Raw genomic sequence first — 7,486 nt, 5'->3', positions numbered from 1 at the left:
ATAGACACCAATGCTATGAGTGCCCCTGGTAATGTGTAATTTCATTTTCTTATTGACCAGAGCAAGGTTCGGTTATCATGCTTTGGTTAATTTACACTCCCTCTGTGGACAGATAGAAGAACCAAAAACATCGTAGGAGCCAACAAAGGGAATGCTACCATTTATTGGATACCTTCAACATTCCAGACATCATGCAAAGCGATATATGGACAATATTTTAGCTAATCCTCACCTTAATCCTATAAGTAGGCACTGTCCTTATCCCCATTTTACAGATGAGACTAAGACTTAGAGAAAGAAACTTGTCCAACATGGGATGGCCAGGAAGTGGCAGAACTGGAATTCGAAGCCAGGGAGTCCCACTCCAAAGCCAGCGCGCTCGGACCGTACATTCCTCTGTTTTCCTTCATGAATGTCAGCTGCCTTAGTGCTGGTGGTCTCTAGGACTCAGGGGCCCTTTTCCTGATTCCAAACCCTTGTTTGGAGACCAGACATCAAAAGGTTTATTTACGGTGAGAGAATCTGATACCAGTTATGGGGGCATTGGCTTAGCCTCAAAGATGGAAAGCAGACCCACCATTTTGCACATGAAGAAATTAGGGTCCAGAGAGTATGATGTTTCGGTTACCTATTGCTATGTGACAAACCACCCTATAACTGAGCCGCTTAAACCACAAAACTATTTTATTGCTCCCAATTCTGTGGGCCAGGACTTTGGGCAGAGCTCAGCTGTGCTGTCTCAGGACTGTCCCTTGTGGTGTCAGCCAGGTTGGCCAGATACCCTCGGGGCCTTGAGGCTGGCTGCTGGCTCTCGGCCAAGCGGGGTAGCCTGGACTCTACATGGTGGCTCAGGCTCAGAAAATACCAGGCCTCAGCCCAGAACCGGAAGAGCATCCCTTCTGTCTCCTTCCATTGCTCAAAGCCAGTCCCAGTGCCAGCACAGATTCAGGGGGAAGGGAATTGACACTACCTCTTGATGACAGGAGCAGCACCTGCAAACAGGATGGCCTGTGCCTGGTCGTCTTTACAGACAGCACCACACACGGTGACTTGTCAGTGGCAGATATTCAACGGTTAGGCCAATAAGGTAGAAAATCTCACCGTGGCTGCTTTCCTGGAAGGGAAACGATTCCCTTTAGAGTGGACATTCTACTTTGGCTCTTTCAGCCCGAACAGGTAAACGTGGCAGGTAGTCACTCATCTAATCCTGTGCGTGATGATGCGCTGTGAGCCTGTGTGACCAGTGCGGTCCAGTGCCCACATCGTGCCTCGGTGGCACCGCCTCTGATCTGGGCCAGCCTGCGCGTTCTCTTTGCCAAGAGAGAATCCCAGGCCGAGGAAAGGGGATCGGGGGTGTTGGCCCTACCAAGGCCACGGAGGTGATGTGTCCAAAGATGTCGCAGAAGCTGCCAAGATGATCGGGGAAGAGAAAACTACCTCCATCAGCCCAGAATGATCAGCCCGGTGTGCCTCTCACGAAAACAGATGGACGGCCTCACCAAGAAGAATTTAGTGAGAAAATAAAGGAAACTCAGGCCTTAACTGGCAGGGCATTTGCACTCATTTTATAAAACTCATTCACCCAGTTGAGTAAGGAGAAAACATAAAATCAAGGTCCAGTGTAGGAATATGTACCTGGGAAGGAAAAATAAAATGGACTATGACCAGATGAAGAATAATTAAAACTTAATGACTATTAGAGCCAGAGGGACACTAAGAGGTCCAATTGAGTCCAAACCCCATTTTATGCCTGAAACAATGGAGGCCCAGGAGAAAACAGAAGTGGGGTGCCTGCCCCAGCCCCCACAGCTCAGTTCTTGCTGGTAACGAGCACTTCGCAAGCACTGATTGGGTAGCAGGCGTTTTGCTGGGTGATGGAAACTTGAGGTGGAGGGGGACACAGCCCTTGCCTTCACAAAGCTGACTGTCTAGGGGAAGAGAAGGCCGTGAAAAGCAATGATCACAGAACAACGCAGGGAACACGGTGCCAGCAGTGCTCAGAGCGGACCGTGGGCGCCCCACTTCTCAGCTCCGGGCTCCTTGCATGCTTGAAGCCCGTGGGCTCTGTGCAGAAGAAAGCTTGTTCTTGAAAATCCTGCCTCCTGAGCTACCCATTGGAGCTACATCAGAGCCCTGTTCTCTAAAAGAAAGTGCCGTCTTTCAGCGTCCTGTGCCTTAAGAGAGCAACCTCAGTGTGCCTTGCACTCGGGCCGGTCCTAAGAGAGCAGTCACACATTTCAGGACAAGGACAATGTCACTGCACGGGGTCACCACCACCAGTCCCAAGGGAGGCAGGGGCTTTCATTCAGAGCCTCTGACTTCCATCCCCTTCGCTGGGCTACCACAGGAGACATATTCTGGCGGGAGTCCCCCACAAGCACGCATGGTGGGCCCTTTACCAAGTCATAAAGTTGGTTTAAAAAGGGTGTTTGATCTAATGGGAACTCAAGAGGTTTGGGAGGGAGTGGAAAGTCACTGGTGGCTGCTCCCTCCACAGCCTTCAGCTTCCCTCCTCGCCTTCTACCAGGGGTTCTCAAAGGTTGCTGCCCCTTAGAATCATCTGGGGAGCTTAAAAAAATCCCCGTGTGATTTTTTTCTACCTATGTGATGGAGAGAGGGGCGCACAGACGGGGGTCTGACTTTACTCTGCAAGCCTCAGGTTGCTCATCCGTCCAATGGGAAAAATCATACCACCCGACCCCGTCCGAGGGCTTGCAGTGTGTCAGCCACTGATCAGAGGGCTCTATGGGAGTGCCTTGCTCCGTTCTCGCAGTTCTTTGAGTTAGCAATTGTAACTCCATTTCACAAATGAAGAAATGGAGGCCCAGAGCTTCGGTCACAGGGTCCAAGGTCACATGACTAGCAACAGGCTACAGCCTTGGGCAGCCTCTGGGGAAGGCCTGCACGCTTAACTCTGCTCCAGCATTTCTGAGGGGCAGTAAGACGGAGAGGGGACACTCTGGTATAGTCATCTTCTCTCCTGGGTCCATCCCCTTCCCGATGTCTCTGTTTCCTGGGATGCTGACCCTGGGTGGCCCCCGCTCTCTAGCCTCTGTGACTCTCCCCACTGGCTCGGGTCATTTTTCCTGCTACCCCCAGTGTCTCCAGCAGGAATGTTCTCCCAGGAACTCAGGCTTCCCAGGGACCCGCTAACCCCCCTCAGGGCTCCCATGTGGACCCTGGATGTACTCCGTCCCTCTAACTCAGCACCCCTCCGTTCTGTTCCCCACCCATACACCTGGACAGTTTCAACTTTGACTTCAGCCCAGCAGTCCTCCTAGGAGGGCAGAGAGCAGGGAAGAGGGAGCATGGAAAGCTCCTGCCTCTACTTGTCATTTCCTGACTGATTCTGCCATGAGGGTCAACGGAGAGCTTAGACATCCTCACAGAGCTGATCTTCACCGAGAGCTCACTGAGTGCCAGGGGGCCTTCCAGACATCATCTCACGTCAAGCTTCCCAGAAACTTGCAAGGTAACTATCACACCCCCATTTCGCACATAAAGAACGGGGGTCCAACTTCACCAAGCTAGAGAGTGGCAGAGGTGGGATTCCAATCCCTGACCATCTGCTCCACAGCCCGCATCGTCTCTGTTACAACATACGAGGAAGCTAAAGGGGCAGGGAGCGTTTACAGAGGTGTCTTGCAGCCCCAGATGTACCCCCGACCAGCGGCCTCAGCATCACGGGGGAGCTTGTTAGAAATGCAGGCTCTCAGGCCCCGCCCCAGACCTACTGAATCAAAACCTGCATTTTAACAAGATCCCAGGTGATTTCAATGCCTATTAAAGTTTGAGAAGCCCGGGTCTGGGTCCGTGGTCCGCCGTCCGCAGCCCCGGCTGAACACTGGAATCACCTGGGGAACTTAGCAAAACGCCGGGGTCCCACACCCGCGGTTCGGATTTCAGCCGGTTGGGTGCAGCCCGGGCATCCCAGGGGTTCGTCCGTTTGTTTTTAGCTCCCCAGGTGATTCTAAGGGGCTGCAACTTTGAGAACCACTGGCAGGAGGAAGGGGAAAGCCACAGGCTATGGAAGGTAGAAGCCACCAGCGACCTGCCATTCCCTCCCAAAGCAGAGCCACGCAGGGGTGGGGGGCGGTGGACCAGCATCAGGGAGGCCGGGGAGACCCACTGCCGGGACAGTGACCACCTGGGTTTCCTTCCCGCCGGTGCGTGCGGCTGGACGGACACCGGCTGCGGAAAGACGCGCGGAAGCGGGACTCCTCAGGAACCCCGACTCTCCGGACGCCTGGAAAACGCTTCGGGTGAGTTCGCGGGGTCCCAGCCGGCGCCTACAGCCCCGCGCGGGGCGGGAGGGGCGCAGAGAGCAGCGCGCGCAGGCGCAGAGCCGGAGGCGCGGGACTGGGCGGTGGCTCCGGCTCCTCTCGGGCTGGGAGGGGGCGACTCGGAGGGCGGGGGACGGGGTGCGGCCGGGTGAGCCGGAGGGCCTCGGCGGAAGGCCCAGGCAGCCCCGCAACCGCCAGCCGCCAGGCGAGGCGGCCTCTGCGAGGGGGGCGGCGGCGGGCGGGCAGGTGCGGCGCGGCCCCGGGAGGGCGCGTTCGAGCGGTTCTTTGTTTCCCGGCCGGCGCAGCCCCAGGCCTGGGCGCCAGCCTGCCGAAGCTGAGTCACGGCGGACTGCTGGCTGTGTGGCCGCGCCCCCCCCCCCCCCCCGGAAGAACGTGTTCCTTTCCTGAAGCCGGCTTGTCTAATGTGATAGAAGGACAAAAGCCGGAGAGGTGGCTTCTCTTCTCTAAAGGCCTTCACTCCCCCTGTGCAAGTCCGGAACCGAGGGCACCCCGCCCCCCCCAGCACTCACACAGCCATGAGCAGGAGCGTGGCCCTTGAGGATGCCACTTCCAAGGGGATCATGATTTTGAGGCTCGAGGAAGAGCCGCTCGACACATCTGTAGTGTCATGGTCGGGAAGGTTCCCCTATGGCTGCTCCATGTCCCCACACCTGCCTGGGATGTGGGGTACACGCTGAGCGGGTTGGCCCGGAGTCATCTGGAGGACTTGTCAGAAATGCACATTCCCCAGCCTTGTTCACACAGGAGGAGATGAGTAGAACTGGGGTAAAGCATGGAATCTGCATTTTAACAAGTACCGTAAAGGTTTTTTAAGCATGTGGTTGGTAGTCCTCACTTGAGAATGGCTGATTTTGTAGAAGTTCCCCTTCACATAGATGTGTCAACCGCAAATGGGCGTCGCTGAATAACAAAGTTGGGTTTGCCTGCGGAGATAAAAGTAGCGTGGGTTGACAGAGGTGGGAGGCAAGGCAGGGTCACCAGGCCCCAAGCTTGACTTTGTAAGCCCAGGTCAAACCTACCCTCAGGGATTTCCAGGGAGCTTCTCAACCCCTCCTTTCTGCTTTTGTGGTATTGAACACCACCTGAAACCAACAGTGTCAGCTGGTACTTTGACACCTCTTAGTTGGAACCGGTTTGGTATGTGGATTTGGGTGTACTTAGCTTCCACCTAACCCGCCACTAATGGGCATTATCCCCCAGAAGAATCTGTTATGTCTAGATAGATGTCAGCTCAAATGGACTTTTAGATCATCTCTACTTTAAAGGCTGCTAGTCTATCACAAAAAGGTAGAGAAAAAAAAATTTACTGAAAATTAGGTTTAGGAATAAATTTATTCCCTTGGTTGGCAAACGTTATCCTGTTAACAGCCCATAATGGAAAAAAAAAAAAAAAGAATGAAGAAATTCTATTTTCTACAATGAAGGCAGATGAGCTTGGCTCACATCTCATCTTTCCCACTTATTAGCTGGTAACCTTGGGCAAGTTTCTAACTTCTTTGTGCTTCTGTTTCCTCATCTGAAAAATGTAGTTGCGAATGTTTATTTTATACTTACTACTTCTGGATAAAAGATTTGTGAGTCTTATCTTACGTAATTCCCATTGTATAAATGAGGAAACTGAGGCTCAGGAAGGCTAGAAACCGGGATCACCCCATCTCAACATCCGCCTCTTCCCTCCCTCTTGACCACACCTCTTCATTGCCTCCTCGCTGTGGACCGGCTGTCCGACAGTAACGGTGCACGTTCGCAGGACTGCACCATCATGGCCAACATTTTTTTTGAGCAGTTAACTATGTGCCATAAACTAGTGTCGACACTTTACTTAAATGAATTGACTTCTTAGCACCCTTCCATGAGACGGGAATTCTCATCATCTCCCTCTCTCAGGGGAAGAAATTGAAACAGAGAAACTGAGGTCACACTGCCAGCAAGGGGCAAGGCTGGAATGTTCGGGTGGCATTCTGGCTTCCAGGCCTGGGTACCAGACTGCTGTACTGTGCTGTGAGTTACATGTATTGCATAAGACGGGAGGGGGCTCCCCCGTCTCCTGACCCACCAACGCGGCAATGCTGAAATTCCTTCCCATCAGCACCCCGCTTCTGGGTGCAAAGGCTCTTTCTACCAGAAAGCTTGCAATTCTGCTGGGCCTTTGAAAAGTAGTGTTTATATAGGACAGCTTAAAGGGGCTTTGGAAAAGACTTCAGTACAAGCTAGCATCGAATCCCCTGGTGACCCAGGTAGGCTTCAAGAGAGACCCACCCAGCACGAGGGATGGCCGCTGATGTGGCCCCCTGCCCAGGGCCTGGCAGTGTGCCCAAGGCAGGAAAACGGTTTGCAGGTTCAGCCTCTACACATCGACCAGTCCCCTGCATGGCAGCCTGGCTCTGACCGTCTCCTCTGTGGTCACACTTCTCACGCTACATTTTGAGGTGCATGCAGGAAATATGGGCCTTATGGGCAATCCCGGTGAGGTCTCCGATGTAAACAATGAACGTGTTGTTGGAAACTGGAGAAAAGGTGATCCTTGTTAGAAAGTGGCAAAGCATTCGGCTGAGTTGTGTTCTGGGGTTTTGTGGAAGGTGAAAATTGTGAGCTGTGAATTTGAACATTTAGCTGAGGAGATCTCGAAGCAAAGTGTTGAGGGAGCTGCTTGGTATCTCCTGAATCCTTACAGTAAAGTGCAAAAGGAGAGACATGAATTAAAGAAGGAATTGTTAAGCAAAATGGAACTGGAGCTTGGAGGTTTGGAAAAGTTTCAGTCTGCCATCATTGCAAGAAAATGAGAAAGCTTGCTTAGAATGGAACACTAAGGGTGTGTGCCTTAACGCGGGTGTGAGCACAGATCTCAGCCAGCTCAGTGGGAGCCCGGCAAGCGACGGGGTCCTACCAGCAAAGACACTGCCCGTTTGAACTGAGGGAACAAGAGAAAGCAGGACAGAATGCAGGAGAGGCATCGAAGTTCTTGTATGCTGCAGGACCGGAGCACAGGGCTCTTTGGCTGCCGTGTGCACTGTTCTTCAAGGAGAGGGAAAAAGGACCCCACAGGCAGTTCAGAGATGATTAGACCATCACCTTGTAGGCCAGAAAGCCTTGGGGAGGCCTCCCACCCCCACTTGGCAGAGCTGCAGGGTATGGGCCACTGCCCCAGTGGGTCTGGAAAGCAGAGCATTGAACCAAAGAGG

At 53.3% G+C, this 7,486-nt stretch overlaps 1 long non-coding RNA gene across 4 annotated transcripts in view; it reads left to right on the top strand.

Annotated features, from left to right (window-relative positions):
- LOC113252867 (uncharacterized) overlaps positions 1–7,486 on the top strand; it is a 114,136-nt gene that overhangs the window by 34,772 nt on the left and 71,878 nt on the right. For all 4 annotated transcript variants that reach the window (XR_008957894.1, XR_008957893.1, XR_008957895.1 and 1 more), the window contains one exon: positions 3,247–4,262. This is a non-coding gene — a long non-coding RNA (uncharacterized LOC113252867). The remainder of the gene's footprint in view (positions 1–3,246; positions 4,263–7,486) is intronic.

This window comes from Ursus arctos, unplaced genomic scaffold, assembly GCF_023065955.2.
Source record: "Ursus arctos isolate Adak ecotype North America unplaced genomic scaffold, UrsArc2.0 scaffold_6, whole genome shotgun sequence".
NCBI lineage: Eukaryota > Metazoa > Chordata > Mammalia > Carnivora > Ursidae > Ursus > Ursus arctos.
The sequence above is the reverse complement of the archived record's forward strand: the minus strand, read 5'-3'. Positions and strand labels throughout refer to the sequence as shown.